At 46.2% G+C, this 20,315-nt stretch overlaps 1 protein-coding gene across 1 annotated transcript in view; it reads left to right on the top strand.

Moving 5' to 3' along the window:
- LOC144806630 (uncharacterized) overlaps positions 1-20,315 on the top strand; it is a 99,709-nt gene that overhangs the window by 2,412 nt on the left and 76,982 nt on the right. The window lies entirely within an intron of this gene.

The following is a 20,315-nucleotide window of genomic DNA, read 5'->3' as shown; positions in this document are numbered from 1 at the left end:
TGAGAAATCCGACGACCCGCTTTGAGAAATCGCCCCAGGAGGTTGATTGTGCTCGCCGACTAGACCATGGCGAGCGCGAGCAAGGAAAAATCTCATTAGGAGGTGGATTTTCCCCGCTCCGGCATATGACGTTGAAGAGCGCGAGCGTAGAAAAAAACCTCACTACGCTCCAAGAAGCGGAGTTTTTAGGAACTATGCGAGCTCCGCGGAGTACAGAAAACTCCGCGGGCAGGGTTCACCACCCAGAATGAGATAATATACGACAGCAGGAAAACATAACAAACCAGTTACTTGCCTTCGATAACTTTATGGTGGATACTCCTTTACCTGCAGATTCCTCACCTTGTGAATATTTCCCACACGCCAGACTGAATCCTCAAACTTTAAAGCAGTCCTGCTGCACGCAGTAGGAGATATCATGCAGCTCAGTGTCGACATCATTCTGCTCCACAAGTGACAAGCGTAGATGCATAGAAGCACCTCCCATGCGCACTAGGAACAACTACAAAGGTCTATGAGTTCATTATCTCACAGGTTTGTATCACATATGCAGGCCCTGGGCAGGTATTAATTCACCATTTTTATCAAGATTAGAATTCAGATGAAGTCTTTTCATTTCCAAAAATTCTAATTGTATTCTCAACAGCAAGGGTATATATAAATCGTTGAGTGATGACTGTGCAGTGCTCAAGATGAAAGTGATACGATGATAAAACAGTCCGATCCACATTTTGTTCACAAAAACAGGGCTGTAAATACTTTCGTACAATACAAGTTAAGCAAAGGCGATTCTTAGAAGACATAATTTATATGAAATAGTCTCTGTTTAGTCAATGTTTCAACCATTCCAGTTAATTACCATGGACTCATCAGGGTGGTAGATCACCGTCTCTCCCATATGCTTCTCACACTATATTCAATACAACCCAGTAAGGATTCTTCTGTATCTCGGGGCAGCGTACCTGGGAGCCAGTGAATCCTCGGTTCGCTGTCAAACACGTTTGTGTGACATTTCCTGATGAGACCACTGTCATTGGCTGCCTTGTCTGTGAGAAGCTGCACCCGCCCTCCTGTGATGGTGGGCAGGAAGACCTTCACCGCCAAGTGAAATGCTCGCAACTCCAACAGCTTGATGTGGAGTTGGGTCTCTGCTGGTGATGAGTGTTCCCTAATCTCTGTCTCCCATATGGCCTTCCCATCCCAGACGTGATACATCTGTCGCCACTGTTAAGTCTGGGTGGAATAGGGAGATGGGTCTGCCACTGGCATAATATAATTCACTGGAGAATATGCTGGATACTGCCTACAAATGGGTGAGTCAGTGTCTGGAAGGACACAAAGAGGTTTTGAGGCTGCACCAGTTGTAGAGGCAGGTCACTCAGTGGCATGATGTCCTGGACGTTGCCTTTGTGTGCCATGGCCATGAAAGAACTGGCAGACCTGCTGGGTTTGCAGCAGGGTCTGGCGCTGGCAGTGTTGAAAAACCCTACTGTAGCCAAAAGGGGACGAGATTTGTGATGAAATTGCGTGGCGGAGGCAGACAGACCCAAGGAATCTGTCTGGGGCCTAGTCTGCTTTCTTGCTTAAAAGACGAGAGCCATCGAATAGCTTGTCCATTAACGATGCTTGGGTATCTTTAGAGAAGCATAAATTACCGAACCACTCCTGAGGCGGAAGCTGGGAGAGTCTGCTCGCTGTTTGTGTTTAAAATTATATTTGCATTTTCTGTGTTTTTAAAACCACGTTTCACTCACCCTTGAGCACTTTCCCCCAGAAAGCTGATACAAAGTCCCTCGCACAGCGGATCCTAGCGCTGTTGCAGGTAGGGAACAACATCGCCGCAATCGCGCGCTCAACCCCCGGGCCACGCCCACTTCCTGAGGCCACGCCCACTCAATCCTAGCCTTCATAAGTCGCGCTGATTCCCTAGCGCGCCAAAATTACCGAACCACTCCTGAGGCGGTAGCCGGGAGAGTCTGCTCGCTGTTTGTGTTTAAAATTATATTTGCATTTTCTGTGTTTTTAAAACCACGTTTCACTCACCCGTGAGCACTTTCCCCCAGAAAGCTGATACAAAGTCCCTCGCACAGCGGATCCTAGCGCTGTTGCAGGTAGGGAACAACATCGCCGCAATCGCGTGCTCAACCCCCGGGCCAGGCCCACTTCCTGAGGCCACGCCCACTCAATCCTAGGCGGCATAAGTCGTGTTGACTCACTAGCGCGCCAAAATTACCGAACCACTCCTGAGGCGGAAGCCGGGAGAGTCTGCTCGCTGTTTGTGTTTAAAATTATATTTGCATTTTCTGTGTTTTTAAAACCACGTTTCACTCACCCTTGAGCACTTTCCCCCAGAAAGCTGATACAAAGTCCCTCGCACAGCGGATCTTAGCGCTGTTGCAGGTAGGGAACAACATCGCCGCAATCGCGTGCTCAACCCCCGGGCCACGCCCACTTCCTGAGGCCACGCCCACTCAATCCTAGCCTTCATAAGTCTCGCTGACTCACTAGCGCGCCAAAATTACCGAACCACTCCTGAGACGGAAGCCGGGAGAGTCTACTCGCTGTTTGTGTTTAAAATTATATTTGCATTTTCTGTGTTTTTAAAACCACGTTTCACTCACCCTTGAGCACTTTCCCCCAGAAAGCTGATACAAAGTCCCTCGCACAGCGGATCTTAGCGCTGTTGTAGGTTGGGAACATCGCCGCAATCGCGTGCTAAACACCCGGGCCACGCCCACTTCCTGAGGCCTCGCCCACTCAATCCTAGCCTTCATAAGTCGCGCTGACTCACTAGCGCGCCAAAATTACCGAACCACTCCTGAGGCGGAAGCCGGGAGAGTCTGCTCGCTGTTTGTGTTTAAAATTATATTTGCATTTTCTGTGTTTTTAAAACCACTTTTCACTCACCCTTGAGCACTTTCCCCCAGAAAGCTGATCCAAAGTCCCTCGCACAGCGGATCTTAGTGCTGTTGCAGGTAGGGAACAACATCGCCGCAGTCGCGTGCTCAACCCCCGGGCCACGCCCACTACCTGAGGCCACGCCCACTCAATCCTAGCCTTCATAAGTCGCGCTGACTCACTAGCGCGCCAAAATTACCGAACTACTCCTGAGGCGGAAGCCGGGAGAGTCTGCTTGCTGCTTGTGTTTAAAATTATATTTGCATTTTCTGTGTTTTTAAAACCACGTTTCACTCACCCTTGAGCACTTTCCCCCAGAAAGCTGATACAAAGTCCCTCGCACAGCGGATCTTAGCGCTGTTGCAGGTAGGGAACAACATCGCCGCAATCGCGCGCTGAACCCCTGGGCCACGCCCACTTCCTGAGGCCACGCCTCTCTCCTCCCTATATCACTGTGCATTTACCGGACGCGCAGCGGACGAGCGCAGCGGGCGGGCCGTCAGCGCGCCGAAGGCACGCCAAAGGAAAGCCCGTCTGCGCCCGTCTGCACCAGGCCGGGCCCAGGGCCCAAAACCCCTGGAGGCTACACCACAATACCTAGGGTTTATACGCCTGAACTACTACTCTCCATGCGACACCCTATCAAACAAAAATGTGAGCTCCTACCAAATGATAGGCACAATTCCATCTCGTGTACGTCCTGCAAATTCCAACTTGATGTTCCTCAGCTCTGTCGGCCCACTGTCGCAAACCGTAAGCCGGCACACACGTGGCTTCTAGGAAGCCTGAACTGTAGATCCCTCAGCAAAAATAAAAGAAACATATTGGACCTCTTGTCCGACAACTCTCTGGATGCCCTATTTCTCACGGAGACGTGGCTACACGCCAGCTCAGGCCCAGACATAGCGGAAGCCCTCCCGTCTACTTATGCCATAGCCAGAATAGACCGAACCATTGGTGTTGGGGGTGGCATAGCTGTTATCTTCAAAAAATCGGTGCAATGTACCCTGGAACCAGTCTCCTCGAATGCCTGTGAGATGGCCCTATTTAAACTTCAACTCCACCCGAACTTTACCTTCACGGGTCTCCTGATTTACCGACCACCCGGCCCTCCTCAACCCTGGGCAACCCAACTAGTGGACTGGGTCGCCTCGGTCCGGATAAACTACAGCAATATGTCCATCTTAGGCGACCTAAATATACATTTTGACGACCAGCTAAATAAACCAGGGTCAAACCTAATCCACGATATTGCTGCCATGAATCTCACTTTGTAGAACTCGGGGCCACACACAAAAGAGGACACCTTTTGGACCCTATTTTTTCCAGTCTTCCACTGTCACTTTGCCACCCAGCCTTGCCCCTACACTGGTCTGATCATTTCCTTATAAATTTCAGCGTGTCTGACCACATAAACTCCTGTCCCTCCGGCAGGACAGGACAGTCCGGCAACAGAAACTGGAAGAAACTGGACATAAACCACCTTATGTCCGTCCTAGACTCTGCACCCCTGGATGATTTATTTGACACCAAGGACATAGACATTGTAGCTACTAAAATTAACAAATGGCTATTAGGAGCCTTAGACACCTGCCTTCCCTTGACTCGTAAAAAAATCACAAACCATAACCCTCCTGCATTATGGTACAACGTGGAACTGAAGGCAGCGAAATCCAAGTGTAAACGCCTGGAACGACTCTGGAGGACAGACTACTCTCCTACAGCCTGCCTGACTTACTGAAACGAACTCAAGCTCTATCATAAAGCTTGCTCCACGGCAAGAACCAACTACGTGGCGAAAGTAATCTCAGAAGCCACAAACAAATCCAAAACTCTTTTTAATCTCGTAAAAGAATTAGCGAGCTCAAATACATCAGCCAAACCCCCTCCATTGATTAATGTCCAATGTGAAGAATTGGCGCAGTTCTTTACTAAAAAGATTGAGACCATCTACCAGGACATTGTAAAACAGCACCAGATACAAGCAGAAACTGTCCTGGACCTCGATCCAAAGGGGGAGGCCATTTCCCCTGCGCAAAACCCGCCCTATGTGCCATTAACATTCTGGCCAGAGATAAATGTTCAGGGTCTTCAAGTCATCTTAGGTAAAGTAAAATCTGGCTCTCCTATCGACCCCCTCCCAATCTCTGTACTGAGACTCCTGGACCCCCCACAACTCTCTGTCATTTGCCAAACTTTTAATTTGTCCCTCTCCACAGCAAAGGTCCCAGCCATGTGGAAACATGCCAAGGTGTCACCACTTCTCAAGAAACCATCGGCGGATCCGAAAGTGCTAGCCAATTTCCGTCCTATATCCCTCCTACCTGCATTCTCCAAAATCTTGGAAAAACACGTCCACGGACACCTTGCCAGTTTCACGGAGGTAAACAACATACTTCACCCCTCCCAATCGGGTTTCCGCCCCGGCTTTTCCACTGAGACGACACTGCTCGGGGTCATGGAAAATCTCCGCCTCCTAGTCGATAGAGGTGATTCGGCTGCGCTGATTTTACTCGACCTCAGCGCAGCGTTCAACACCATCTCTCACCACAGTTTGTTAAAATCGCTCTCCACCATGGGAATTAGGGGCAAAGCACTGGACTGGATATCATCTTTTCTGACGCTCAGGACGTTTCAAGTCACCTCTAGTACCGCGGCCTTAAATGTCCACCAATTCCCCTATGGTGTCCCTCAGGGATCGGTACTGAGCCCCCTGCTTTTTAACTTATACGTTATCCCGCTAGCTCAGATCGCCGAAGCAGAAGGCCTCAACATGTTCACTTACGCCGACGATTCTCAAATCGTATTTTCACTCTCCAACGGAGACCACGACTCCTCCTCCCTCCTGCAGTCTGGCCTTAGGAGCATTGCCACCTGGATGAGAGAAAACATGCTCCAACTTAACGGCAGCAAAACGGAGGTCTTAATACTGGGCCCTAATCAAAACCTCTGGAACCCAAGACATTGGCCAACTGAAATGGGCTACCTACCCATCCCGTCACAAAAAGTACGAAACCTAGGCATCATCATCGACAACGGCCAAGTCACCAATCTGACATCCACCTGCTTCACCATCCTGAGGTGGCTCAGGAAAATTATATGGATGTTACCAGATGACACTCAACAATCAGTGGTCAACGCATTAATCACTTCCCGCTTGGACTACGGTAACGTCCTCTACCTAGGGGCTTCTAAAGCAGTCATTCGACGCCTTCAACTGGTGCAGAACGCCGCAGCTAGACTGCTTTGCAAGTGCCACAGGAGGGACATATGTCCGGTCACCTTAAATTGCTCCACTGGCTACGAATTGAAAATAGGGTTACATTCAAAACCCTCAGCCTAATGCACAGAATCAAATGGGGCAATGCACCTAGATACCTGCAAGCCCTCGTTCAAGCCTACACGCCGGCTCGCTGCCTGCGTTCCTCATCTCAAGGCCTTTTTTCAGTTCCCAGAATACGCCTAGTGAGCATGGGGGATGGATCTTTCTCCCTTCTGGGCCCCAAAGCTCTGGAATTCCCTTCCTCAACACCAAAGCCTGGAAACCCACTATACCCACTTCCGCAAAGCCATCAAGACCTGGCTTTTCAACCAGTAATTTGCTCATGCCTCTTCCCTGAGTCTCTCGCTCCTGCTTTTGTGGTTTAGTATTCTCTTAGCGCCGGGAAACCCTTATCGGGTAGCTGTCGCGCTCTATAAACCCAACAAATAAATAAAATAAATAAATAAAGCATATAGACCTAATCCAGGCAATGCACCGAAGTTTCACACTCATGCCAATCGCCTGACCAAAGCAATAGGCTATGTCCAAGTCACAACATAGTACTGACTGCTGCAACACATCTATCCTGAATAGCTTGTGTTCGCCGACAGAGTTTGGGCCACTGTTTCCCGCAGGGCATGATTATATTTGGGAGCATTGACATTCAGACCCTTCAGGATTTAGCTATGTGTGAAAAAAATCGCCAGTTTGATAACAAGCCTGCACTTTTCATAAAAATGCCAGTGAATGCAACCTCGTCCTTGCATTGATCCAACGCTCGCCAAGCCAGGTGTTCCCTGGACCGGAAACAAGCAACTGGGACCGGTTTCGGGGTAACACCCCATATCAGCCAGGCTAGCTTGAATCCCAGGATGCTTGTCGTCGTAGCAGTCCAGTCCAGTCCGAGGCCTTCAGTTCTGCTTCCCGGTGAGTACCGTTGCTGGGGAAGTATCTAGACGGGTTCATTAATTTGTGCCCGGTCCGACGGGTTTGGGTACACAGATCCGGTCCGACGTGTTCACTTAGGTGGATACGGTATGACGTGTCTCTTTAGGAGACCGGTATGTTCTGTACTGTTTTAGCAGTGCATCCAGTAATTCTAGTAAGTCTGTTCTCGAGAAATTCAAGTGTTATGTTTTCAATGTATTAGGTAGTATCTGTTCGAACTGTTATTAATGTGTTCTTGATGTCGTGGTATGAATGATTGTTTTGCTATTCATTACTGTGTTCATTGTGTATTGTGTTCAAGTTCAAGTACGGTTCAAATATGCCGCTGTTTTCCAAGTTACGTCAGATAAAAACCAGAAAAGGGTTACTCGAAGAATCAGTTCCTGTCCCTCCTAGGGACAGTCCTGGACATTTCATGTATCATAAGCATGGCTTAGATGCCATACTGTATCTAGATTTATGGGTGGACTACACCAAAGATCTCGAAGAGAAATATAGATGGCCTGTTTCAGGAACATGGGATGCCGAGTGCATCATGAGAGTAGAGGAAGCATTATGGAAAAAGAAAGCCAGACAATCCCAGAAAGATGCCATAGAATTGTGGCGTAAAGAATCGCATAAAAGAACTGAAAAAGAATTCAGAAAAGCAGAACTAAGTAGGGAATCATCAGAAAAAGCCCAGGAAAGGGAATTACTAGAAGAAGGTGAACGAGTTAGAGCAGAACAATCAGACAGACAAAGAAATGCCCTTATTAACGGTATGTATCCCCTTCTCGCCGAGGGCCTGCCGAAGGCGACCCCGGAAGCACCCTGTAATTTACCGCCACCATTGGTCCCGACTAAGCTACGTCATAAACCGACCGCAGCTGAAATCTTCCTTTCTTCCTATTTAGACGACACTGTCCCAGAATATGCAAATCCGAACCCTACTCCGCCTGTTCAACCTCATCACCCTGTTAATAACGTAATTACTGTTCCTCCAGTCATTGGTCCCGGGAATCCGCCAGTACCCCAGGGCCAACCCACATTACGTATGCCTATTTTACCAGTCACATTACCAGCAGCTGCGCATCCAGTATTAATCGATGATTCTAGTTCAGGAGGAGCAGGGGGAGGTATTCCTATCACCCCGCCTCAAACAAAGCGCCTGACGCTGAGAGACGCAGCATTACAGCGTACGCCAAAAGTGGCTACATACGAAGCCCTCAAGAAGTACCTCACTGATTGTAGATATGATCCAGTGCCAGGCGAGGATCACATGATATTATATTCCGTACGTTTACGACGAGTTGCAAACTTTTTGACTACCATGCCAGATATGAAGGAACATTTAGACCGAATATATCATTTCATCCGAACCGGGGAGAAACCAGAAAGTATTCACGAGGCTATGGCACACAGGAAAGTGGAGATTCAAAGTATGCTTTTGCAGTTTTTGATAAATTGTTTAATAAGAGAACAAGATCATCCTGATAAAAACAAAGATGAGATGAAAGTCCTGATAAGATGGAGCGACAATATAGCAGACGGAAAACACAAGACACAGAATAGTATAGAAACGATGTACAGAAAGATTCGTAAAGAAATCATAGGCATACACGAGAGGGAGAAAGCAAGAATAATAGCAGAAAAAGAGAATGACTCTTCAGACGAAGATGTAGACAACGAGAATCCCGCCAGAATAGCGTATGTAGGTAGGACGAGACCTTTTGATAGACACACACGCCTAGACTACAAGAAAGCTTTTCCTCCTCCCGCACCAGAACAGTGTTCTCTTGAACAATTATTCCAGGCCACCGATAAAGTTCTGAAACTACGAATAGGTTATAGTGAGCTTGGTACCATGCATGAACAAGAACTAGCCCGATCAGCAGTTCGATGGACTAGTGATTCTACCACATTTCCAGACGAAATGGTGGCCCAAATGTTTCTGAAGCTGCCCCCAGCCGAGCAGCGACTGGTGGGTATGTACATGATCCAACACCTCATTACACTGTACGAAAGTCAGCATTCTGATCCAGGTTCATTATATAATGTATTGAACGAGTTACTACTAAACAGATGGAAAGGTCTAGGTACCGATTTGATTAATGTCATTTTAGGACAGCGCCATAAATACAGAACGTTCCTGACTCCGCATTTTGTTCCTGTTTCACCCCCATTCTACATAGATAGACAGAATCCGTTGCGAGAAGTGCATCCTGTTAAGGGAACGGGGGGGTGAGCTCGAACGAGTATTTGTTTACACCCCTATAACGAAAATAGAACTACTCGAAATGAAGAAGTTAGTGCCCTGTCATGATAAAGATCCAGCAGGGTTCCACCGAGAGTTAAAAGACATGCTCCGTATGGGAGAATACACGTATCCTGATATCATTAAAATGTTAAAGGTCCTGTTGCCTGCGGGCATATATGAAAAACTCAAAGAAAAAGAATGGGAGGTGGGAGAGAAAAAGATTGACTGGACAGCATTAGAGAACGAAGATAAAACACGAGTTCCAGGTACTGGTCTTGGGGATAAAGCCAAGGAATTGCCCGAGTTGTTAATACAAGTCTTGCCAAGATTACTAGCCACGAAAAAGGAAGACTGGGATGCCATCTCAGCCTGTAAACAGAAGCAAGATGAAGACACTAGTGATTTTTATTCTAGATTTGAAAAATGTTTCATTATAAATAGCGGTTTGAAGACAAGTAGTGAGTCGTATCCCCATCTTTTCGTTACCAAATTAGTAGAGAATTCTTTACCACAAGTTAAAAATCGAGTACTGAAAGTTGAGAGTACCTGGCAAGCAAATACCCCGTCCCAAATGTTACAGATGTTACAGTATCACCAGAACCGAATCAGGGAAGAGCAAGAACACGAAAGGAGACGTATGAAAGACACGAAAATGAAAGTACTAGTGGCACAGTCTGTTCCAGCAGATAGTCAGAAGAGGGGTACGAATCAAACTAGTCATTCTGCAACTCCCGTTAAAGGGACATGCAATTACTGTAAACAGCCAGGTCACTATATAAACGAATGTGCAGTTCTGAAACACAACATAGCCACTGGTAAGACGAAAGAGAGACCGCGTCCTCCTAGACAGGAACATGTTCCGCAAAATTCGCAACCACCACAGAACCTACAACAGACAGTAACAGTACCGCAGCCTATAGCTGCCACACAACACGTTACACAGCAGATGTACCAGTACGCACAGTCAGATTATCCAGAATATCAGCAGTATTCATGAAACAGCCTAGAAAAGGAGGTTGGCTTGCCTCTCATCGAGGTTCCTGTAGATCAAGAGGGTCCCTATGTACACAGCCAAGTATTAGGGAAAGACAAAATTTCTGATTGATACAGGGGCAAGTAGGACTACGATCAGTCATGACGAGGTTCCAGGGGCTCCTCTCTCAGGCTCAAGAAACGTTTCCCTGGGATTTTCAGGAAAGCCTATTGTTAACGAAATATCGAAACCAGTTTCCCTAGAAGTTGGTCCATTGTCCCGAACTACAGACTTGTTACTTACGAAATCATGTCCTGAAAATGTACTTGGTATTAAAACATTGAAAGAATTAGGAGCTGTAATTTGCTGTTCTCCGGAAGGAGTGAGATTGTTTTTACGTGATTTTAAAGGACATTATGTGTTAAGAGATTTTGATCCAAGATTAATGAACGTACCACAGCATTTATGGGCGCAAGGTCCAACTGATGTAGGTTGTATGCACATTACACCAAATCGTGTCACCCTGAAACAAGGAGTTGTATTACCCCGAATCCGACAATACAAGTTGCCACCAGAGGCTGTAGCAGCCTTATCGAAAATTATTGACGAGCTCATTGCTCAAGGAGTGGTTGTAGAAACTGACTCCAATGTATGTAATTCTCCTATCATTCCGATTCTTAAACGTACTGACCCAAATGCACCTCCAGTTTATCGATTAGTAATTGACCTCCGAGAACTTAATAAATGTATTATACCCCAGTACCCAGTGGTTCCAGATATCTCTTCCCTATTAACTACCATTGATTCCGAAGCAGCGTTCTTCACTGTTATTGATCTCAAGAACGCCTTCTTTAGTGTACCCATCCATCCGGACAGTCAGTTCCTTTTCGGATTCTGTTTAAATGGAAGAAGCTACAAATTCACACGTGCACCTCAAGGGTTCACAGAAAGTCCTAGTATTTACAGTCAAGCACTGAAACGACAACTAGACAGTCTTCACATGCCAACTAACACTGCCCTGCTCCAGTATGTCGATGATCTATTGATCACAGCCCGTACAGAACGTGACTGCGAACGTGCGTCACTGACAGTCTTGTATTTCCTGGCAGAAATGGGACACAAGGTGTCCCCTTCGAAATTGCAATTTTGTGTCCAGCAAGTGGTATACCTTGGACACTTGCTGTCCAAGAGGGGTAGACAGTTGACACCTGACCGTATCCAGTTAATTGCACATCTTCCGCAGCCCAAGACACAGAAGGAGGTACGAGCTTTTATCGGCCTCACTTCTTACTGCAGACAATGGATCCCTCAGTACGCATATCTAGCCAAGCCACTGATACAATTGACAACACAGGAGGCAGCGACATCGACTGTCCTCCCTTGGACCCAGGAACATACACTTGTTTTCAATGAATTAAAGAAAGCTTTATGTCAAGCTCCTGTTTTAGCGACACCAAACTACAGTAAGCCTTTTACGCTTTTTGTTACTGAACGCGATGGTACAGCATTATCTGTTCTCACACAAGATCAAGCAGGACAACACAAGCCTTGTGCTTATTTTTCTAGCACATTAGATCCAGTAGCCCAGGCTCTGCCTGCGTGCCTCAAATCAGTTGCAGCCACAGCTCTAGCTATCAGACAAAGTGATTCCATAGTGTTAGGTCACTCCCTGACAGTACAAGTTCCACACTCCGTGGAAGTTCTTTTAAACCGAACACAGACTCAGCACTTGACAATCGCACGTCTAACAGGATATGAACTGACACTGTTTCAGCCACACATAGAAATCAGACGCTGCAACGTATTAAATCCTGCTACACTGTTACCCTCGATTACATCAGATCCTGCAACACATGATTGTGTGGAAGTTATTAACACCATGACGAAGCCAAGACAAGACTTGACGGACATTGCATTACCTGTTCCAGACCTGACACTTTATGTGGATGGTTCATGTATGAGAACAAGTACAGGAGAGTTAGTAGCTGCGTATGCAGTAACTACTGAAACTGAAGTCATAGAAACACATCGTATTGACACCCTGTCTGCTCAAGCAGCAGAGCTTATCGCTCTGACCCAAGCCTGTATACGAGCCAAGAACCTGAAAGTAAACATATATACAGATTAACGTTATGCATTCGGAGTCGTTCACGACTTTGGAGTCCTCTGGCAGGAAAGAGGTTTCATGACCTCTCATGGAGCCAAGATTCAGCATGGCCCCCTCATTCAAGCCCTGTTAGAAGCAATACATTTACCGAAAGCCATTGCTATTATGAAGTGCAAAGCACATACGAAAGCCACTGACACCATTTCCCAGGGTAACGACCTGGCAGATCGAACAGCCAAGCTTACAGCTCAGACTCCAGACATTCCAGCTGACACGACAAAGACAGACGTTCCAGTCCAGACAACTTGTATGACAGTTAAGGACCCTACACAAGATGTACTAGACATACAGACACATGCTACTCCAGATGAAATCAAGAAATGGACTGAACAAGGAGGGGTCCTGACAGATCAGGGATGGTTGACGAAGGGAAGAGCCACATGGTTTCTCCCCGACTCTATGGTCCAAGTCATTATTAATACAGCACACAGTCCAGCACACTTAGGAGAAAAAGCCATGTTAGATAGCATTCAGAACCTCTGGTTTAATAAGCATTTACGAGCAGCAGCGAAGCAGAAAGTGCGTACCTGCATGATCTGTTGTCAGTTCAATCCAGGTAAAGGTGTCCCCGTGGAACAAGGTGGATTCCATCCTCCTGACCACCCTTTTGAAGTCCTCCAGATGGATTATATCCAGATGGACCGATGTCGAGGTTTCAAGTATGTCCTCGTAGTTGTGTGCGCGTTGTCCAGATGGACAGAAGCATATCCGGTCCCAGATTATACTGCCGCGACCACTGCCAAGCAGTTGGTTCGTGAGTTTTTCCCTCACTATGGTTTGCCCAGGGTCGTGTATTCAGACAACGGACAGCCATTCTCATCTGAACTCATGAAACAAGTATCTCTTCTGTTAGGGTACCAGTGGAAGTTCCACTGCGTACGACATCCCGAGGCAGCTGGCCTCGTCGAGAGACATAATCAAACTCTGAAAATACGAATAGCGAAGGTCTGTGCCGAGAAAGGTGTAGATTGGATGGTAGCCCTGCCGGTTGCCCTCTTTTATATGAGAATGGTCGCTCACTCCAGATCTGGTTTGTCACCATATGAAGTTATTTTTGGTCGTCCCCCAAACATGTGGGGTACACCTATGCCACGTAAAATGACCGATGTTGACAGTAACATGCTGACAGATTACCTAGCTTCCTTGATGTCTGCACTACTCTCTTGTCGTTCACAGGTCGCGGCTGCCTTTCCAGACAACACCCAGGTGAAACCACACGAGGTCGTTCCAGGTGATCTCGTCCTCGTTAGGAATTTTGATCGTTCAAGCCCGCTGGAGCCCCGCTGGAAGGAGCCGAAACTCGTTCTGATGACCACAAGGACCGCCGTAAAGTTGGAAGGCAGGAAGGGCTGGCTACATTCCAGCCACATCAAGCGTTTCCATGGACTGCGTCCAAAGACTTTTTTCAAGGACTGCCCCGATACTGACTCTAAACTTCCCCTGTTAGAGAAAACTCCGCAGCAGGAGTATAAACTCAAGTTGAGGTCTAGTAAGTCAGACAGCGTTTAATTGTTTAAGTCCCCCTCGGGTGAAGCGGTTAGACAGGTTCCTGACATGTATGAGATAGACCCACATAGTGAGAGAGATAGACGAAATCTCAAGAAAATACGTTACTGTAAAAGTCTCCGAAGCAGATGTGTTGTTACGTTATTGTTTATGTTATTTCTGAGTCTTACGATCACATGTATAAGTTATATGTTACATGTATTCTTTCCTCCTCTTGGTACACATGTACACTTTTCCTCTAATGATACTGTAGAGCACACATTTAGTGAACTACCCCCGCACGAATTATCTTATCGACTTGCAATGCGCAACAATACTTTTATCTGTATGTTACACTATTCGCATCAGACCAGTAATGCCACTAATTGCTGGGTATGTGGTCGACTTCCCCCTTTCCAGACCGTGAAGGGAGCTCTGCCACTCTTTCCCTATCCGTTTTCACATAATGGTTCGTGTGGAGCATGGTTTACGTTAACATCATCCTTAGACGATAAGTCCCTTTTGAATAGAACATGTTTTCCAGACAAGGAAGGTCTTTCCCACAGGACAGGGTTAGATCTAGAAAATGAAGTATATGATCTAGGTAATTTTTCCTCCAACCTCATGGTTTTGAATGTACAGTCCGAGACCACTCTAGACTTGCCTTCTATAACCGTTCTACCAGTGAAAGGCGAGTTATGTGTTAGAAAGAATGGTTCAGTACACCTAGGACACAGTGATTGTACTACTGTGGTCGAGTATAGTGACAGTGGGAAATCTACTTTCAAAGCTTCACGTCATTCCTATTTTATATGTGGTCAGACCGCATATGTACGTTTGCCTCTAGATTGGGATGGAACATGTTACATTGCATTCCTACTGCCACCAGTTTTCCTAGCCCCATCCGATTATCACAGAAATACACATCTAGTACACGTCAGACATAGGAGGGAGATCGAGTCCCCAATTGTCGATCAGACTGAAACTGCATTAGAACAGTATACGGATTTCAATAGAGGTTTCTTTTTCTTCATAGGTCCTGTCCAGAATAGTAAGTTAATACGCAGATTAACCAGAACCCTTGAAGCAGTAGTGAATGAGACTACTTCCGCTCTAGGTAACTTAACAGAAGAGCAATCTGCTATGAGATTTGTCGTTCTTCAGAACCGCCTTGTTCTTGATGTCATACTGGCCGATAGGGGCGGAGCCTGTAGAGTCATCGGATCTAGTTGTTGCGTTTTCATTCCTAATAACGCACCGTCTGTATATTCAGCAATAACTAGACTTCATAAAATAGCTCATCAGCTACACCAGAATCCAGGCACCTGGACTTGGTCCGGTTGGCTCTGGAGTATAATATCTGCCTGGGGATGGAAAGTATTGTCATTCCTAGGTGTAGTAGTAATGATCATATTCAGTTGTTGTCTCTGTTTACAATGTGGCCCTGCGATTTGCGGCTTGTGCGCTACATCTTGTATTCCACGCCCAAAGTCCCATTCCCAAAAGATAAAAGACGAGCAAATGATGCTGTATGAACAGATTGATGGTCTTATGAATATTGATGTTTCCTGAAGGAAACGTAGGGAACAAGGAGGGAATGAGGAAAATTGAATTTTGCCCTGTCATGTGTCCCTACGTGTTCCCCATCATATGTTATATGTGCATGATCAATATGCATATTTACCCCTTTGACCGAATCAAGACGCAATTATAGTTGTGTCCAACGTTAGTATGCCAGTTATCCAGTCCTCCTGAAAGCAACGTGAATTAGGCTTTTAGGCCTATGTTGCCAACGTCTTTACATTGTGCACGTTAAATCATCAAGTTGTCCCCGTTTCTAGGCCTCACAGGGCCCGGACACCAGATTCAAGCCTCAAGTCTCCTGAAGCACTCCGAGGAGCGATGCAGCCCCGCCCGCATCCCTGACCCTTCCCTTACTTCCTGCTCAGCAACGCGGTGCCCGGCTCAGCCTGGCCTGCCTGCCAAGAATATGTTATGCCTACAGTTATCTGTTCAGCTCCCCGGCTTCACATTCCTAGCTAACGAACTGCATAAACATATCCATCTATAGTCTAGTCTTTCTGTCTCCATGCAAGTGATTTCCTGAATTAGTATCCATAGAAGATTCATAGTACACGCTATACATGAAGAAATATATGCATGCACTAGCCTTAGTGACAAGTAGCCTTTGCCCTGATGACTTTTAGATTCAAGCAACATGTACTCCAAACACCAGATATCAGATATGCTATAGGTACAGGTCGTTCTGACATCCCAGACTTTAGTCTCTTCTTCTAGTGCCAGAAGTCAGAGCCCCCAGCTCTCCCCAGTTACACGTCATGGCCTGTTTGCGCGCACCACTAGGTTAAAGGTTCCAGCTGCCCAGTGAGGTTCCGTGACGATTTTAACCCGTGTTTTCATCATTGTCGCAAACACATGATTTTGGTATCAGTGAACCGCAAATGATCCATTTAGTATATCCTGGTGTTTTCGCTATGCTACGAGCAAGAGCACTCCTGTTATGAACACATTTCTGATCTACCCGTGGCATCCATCTTAGAACACGGAAGCCATTTTGTATTCCTTGCCCTCACATAGTCAATGGACACGCAATGACCTCTTTTCATTTAAGGACACGTAGGCTTTAGCCGGCGATTCACCTTGCGAGGGACACGTGCACCTTAGGCCAGCAACGCTGTGGCAGCATGACTCGGCAAGAACTGCCTCCCCAGCCTGAGGCCAGTCCTGCTATACTGGTTCTTGTGTTCGTTAGCCTGATCATGATTAGGTGGCCGAAGCTGGTAACCGTGCCCATTTACGACCCACAAACATCTCTTATCCTGTCTTTCTATCTTCTGCACCTGGCTCTGCTCCTTTCCTTCTGGGCCTTTATTAGGGGGAGGTAACGAAATTTACGATGAGGCGGTCCGGGTCTTGAATGAGAAATTGACATGGGATTATGATGAAATAGTGGGAACCCCTCGTTCGTAATGTTTTAACATCAGATATTGTTGACGATTCCTGTGCAACGCCAAATATTTATTGTACAAGACACAAAGATTTTGGAATGTGCTAACATGTAAAGAATTTGCCTGAAGCCCAATATTCAGTATATAAGGAGCAACCCTCTTTGTACAAATTGAACAGGCTCCTAGACGCTGCCCGTGTGCAGTTTCTGTGACTTCTGTGTCCCTGCAGTAATAAACCTTTGGTCTTTGACGCCACCATCGAGAAGCCCGTGTTTCTGTTTATTTGTGCACCGAGACAGGTAGAACTCCGGGGTCTTCGGGTGTTATCCCTGACACCTCTGGACAGAACCAAAAAGTCCAGAACTCCAATTGGCGCCCAACGTGGGGCGACGTCATTCGGTACCGGTCCAAAAGCCTGAAGAGTTCGAGAAGCTTCGTGTGAAGATTTGAGAGGGAGGCGCCCCACTTCATCGATCCCGGCATATCGCAAAAGTGGCCCGACGTTCTCTTCCACGAGGGTTCCCGTTCAGACGGCTGCAGTGGTCCGTTGCCTTGACCGTCGCCCTGTCTTGGACCCGAGGTGCAGTCCTCAGTACGGCGAGACGTGACGGGTTTCTCCTTGGTGACGTCTTCAGTGCCTCAGTTAAGTATTTTGTGAGGGTTGCTCCTGTTTGGATAATCCTTTTAGTTCTCAGTTCAGTTCAGTTCTGTAAGATTATCACTGGTTATTCTGGTTACGATAATCATTCTGTTCAGTTCAGGTATCGATACATTTGTCAGTTCTGGTAGGCCTAAGTTCTTGGTTCGAGTGCGCACCTTTTTTGTTTGTATTTTGTCTGTTCTGTGTTCCGGATTATAAAATGGTAAGTCGGAAAAATTGTATGTTGTCTTGTTTTAGTTGCAACAGTGATTCCCAGTTGGAGGACTCGTGTTTGGTTCCTCCGATTGGAACTCCCCTTTATGATCTATATTGCAAGTTTGGTGTGGGCCCTATCTCTTATAACGAGGTATGGATCCACTATACAGAGAAAGATGGTGTCCTTAGTTGGCCACTACATGGTAGTTTTGAACCTGAAGTTCTCGATAATCTAGAAAGAAGGTTGTTTAAGAAGAAAGCCCGGCCGGCAATGTTTGATTCTTTCCGTTATTGGCGAAAAGAATCTAAACAAAGAGAAATTAAAAAGTTGAAGAAAGAACAGAAAGAGCAAGAGTTGACTTTAGAACAGTCTGCTAAGCAGCTGCAACTCAACGAGTCTGAGAAGGCAATGGAGGTGGCCAATAGAGAACGTAATTTAGCGATAGACAAGTGCTATCCTGCTTTGCCATCGAGTACGGCTAAGATAGTAGAGGACCCTGAAAAGGATCCCCTGTTGTCTTACTTGTTACGATCACCCCCACCGTATGCACAGGGTGCTACGGCTCCACCTATACCGAATGTTCAATTACCGGTTGCTGGACAACCTGGTGTCCCTGTTCCCGCTCCCCTGAATCAAGTTCCTGTACCTCCTGTGGTCAATGTTAATGTTCCTTTGACAACCCCTCTTCCAGGGTTGCCGGCTTCTTTGCCTATGCCTGTGTCGCTCACACCTGCTAGTTCACAAGCTATTTTGCCTATTACTCCGACTGTTCCTGATCTATCTGTTCCAACTGCTACTCTATTTACTGCTTCTGCTAATATTATGACTCCACTTTCTGTTCGTCGGAGAATCACTGATTCTGTCTCTAATATTCTATCTCCCTTCTATAAAACTCTGATTAAGACTCCTACCTCTGACTCTGTGCAGAGACGTAGTCAGCTACCCAGTACTGAAGAAAGAGGAATATTAGATTCCACTGCTCTTAGATGGGTTTCAAAAGTTGGAAGATATAATGTACAAGATGTATTAGATACATTTATGCAATGGAATGAACCAACACAACGATATGTGTTCGATGAAATGTGTTTCCTTCTACGTGAGGAATTGGAAGAGGATGACCCTGAATCAAATCTAGGAGAATTAATTAATGTTCAGAAAGAGTTTGCTGCAGGTATGATAGTTGGTCAAAATATAAAAGAAGTGATGGAACTAATTTTAAGTTATAGGAATGACCCATCCCTTCGTTCACCAAGAGAGTTAGGAAAACGTAGTACGAAACAAAATCGTCAATATCCAATGAGAGAGGTTCCACCAATTTGGCGTGAAGCTGTGCAAGCTAATGCACCGCTTGGTATTGCAGCCGCTCCGGCACAATTCCAGAGAGTATGGATACATATTCCATGGAAGCGAGCTGAAGTATTAGCAGTGAAACAGGCCTTGCCAGATCCACGTAAAAATCCTGCAGGGTACTACAAAGAGTTGGCTCAAACAGTTGACGCTTGTGTATTGAATCTTGCTGACATAGATCTGCTATTTGGTAATGTAGTACCACAACCAATTTGGGCTAAAATTCGTAAAGAGAATCATCCGGTTGCCCTAGGTGGTGATTGGGCAGCTATAATTGCAGCGGATGGTCAACAAATAGGTGGTTCTAAACCTGAAGCCTTAATTGCTAATTTGCCCGGTAGAATAATCGACTTAATGAAAACCTTGATGCCAGCATTGCGCGTTAACTGGGACAAATTGTCCGCGTGCAAACAGAAGAAAGACGAAAGCGTCTCCGACTTTTTCACAAGATTCGAAGAGACTTTCGTGGATCATAGTGGTCAGGATATGAGCACAGAAGGAGGCCAGAGATTATTTGTTGATAAATTTGTGCACAATCTGTTGCCGGAACTTAGTGGTAAATTAAAGAATTCTGAAAGTGCGTGGGCTGTCTCTACGACTGCGCAAATACTTGCGACTGCCCAGTACTATGAAAATAGGGATAAAGAAGAGAAGGAAAAATCAGATAAAAAGACGAAAGATTTAAAAACTAAAGTACTTTTACAGCAAGCATATCCGCCTCGCACGAATCAGACTAACATGCAGCAAGGGTCATATCAAAGAACGGATTATAATTTTCAAAGGCCACAATACCAATGGAATCAATGTGCTTATTGCAAAATGGAAGGTCATTACAAAAATGAGTGTCCAGTTCGAACGCAAAATAATACTGCGGCTGCTCAGAGAGGTCGTGGTAGTTCTATGCAAAACTCTAGAGGTCGAGGACGAGGTGCTATGCCTCCGCAGACGAGTGATCGCCCTTCTAATTATTTCGACCAGCGAAATGGACAATCTGCCCAACAGAATAGGTCTCCACAGTATCATGTTGAAGACTATTATGAAGCTAGTGAGGAAGTTCAGCAAAGTGAGTACTAGGACAGCCATGGACAAAGAGAGGGAGTAGTATCAGTTCCAGTAGATCAGAGTGGGCCTTATGTCGCAGTAGCAACATCAGGTATAGTCGAACCGTTTCTG

Source organism: Lissotriton helveticus (assembly GCF_964261635.1).
Source record: "Lissotriton helveticus chromosome 1_1 unlocalized genomic scaffold, aLisHel1.1 SUPER_1_unloc_91, whole genome shotgun sequence".
Lineage (NCBI taxonomy): Eukaryota > Metazoa > Chordata > Amphibia > Caudata > Salamandridae > Lissotriton > Lissotriton helveticus.
This window is presented reverse-complemented; position numbering and strand designations above follow the sequence as displayed.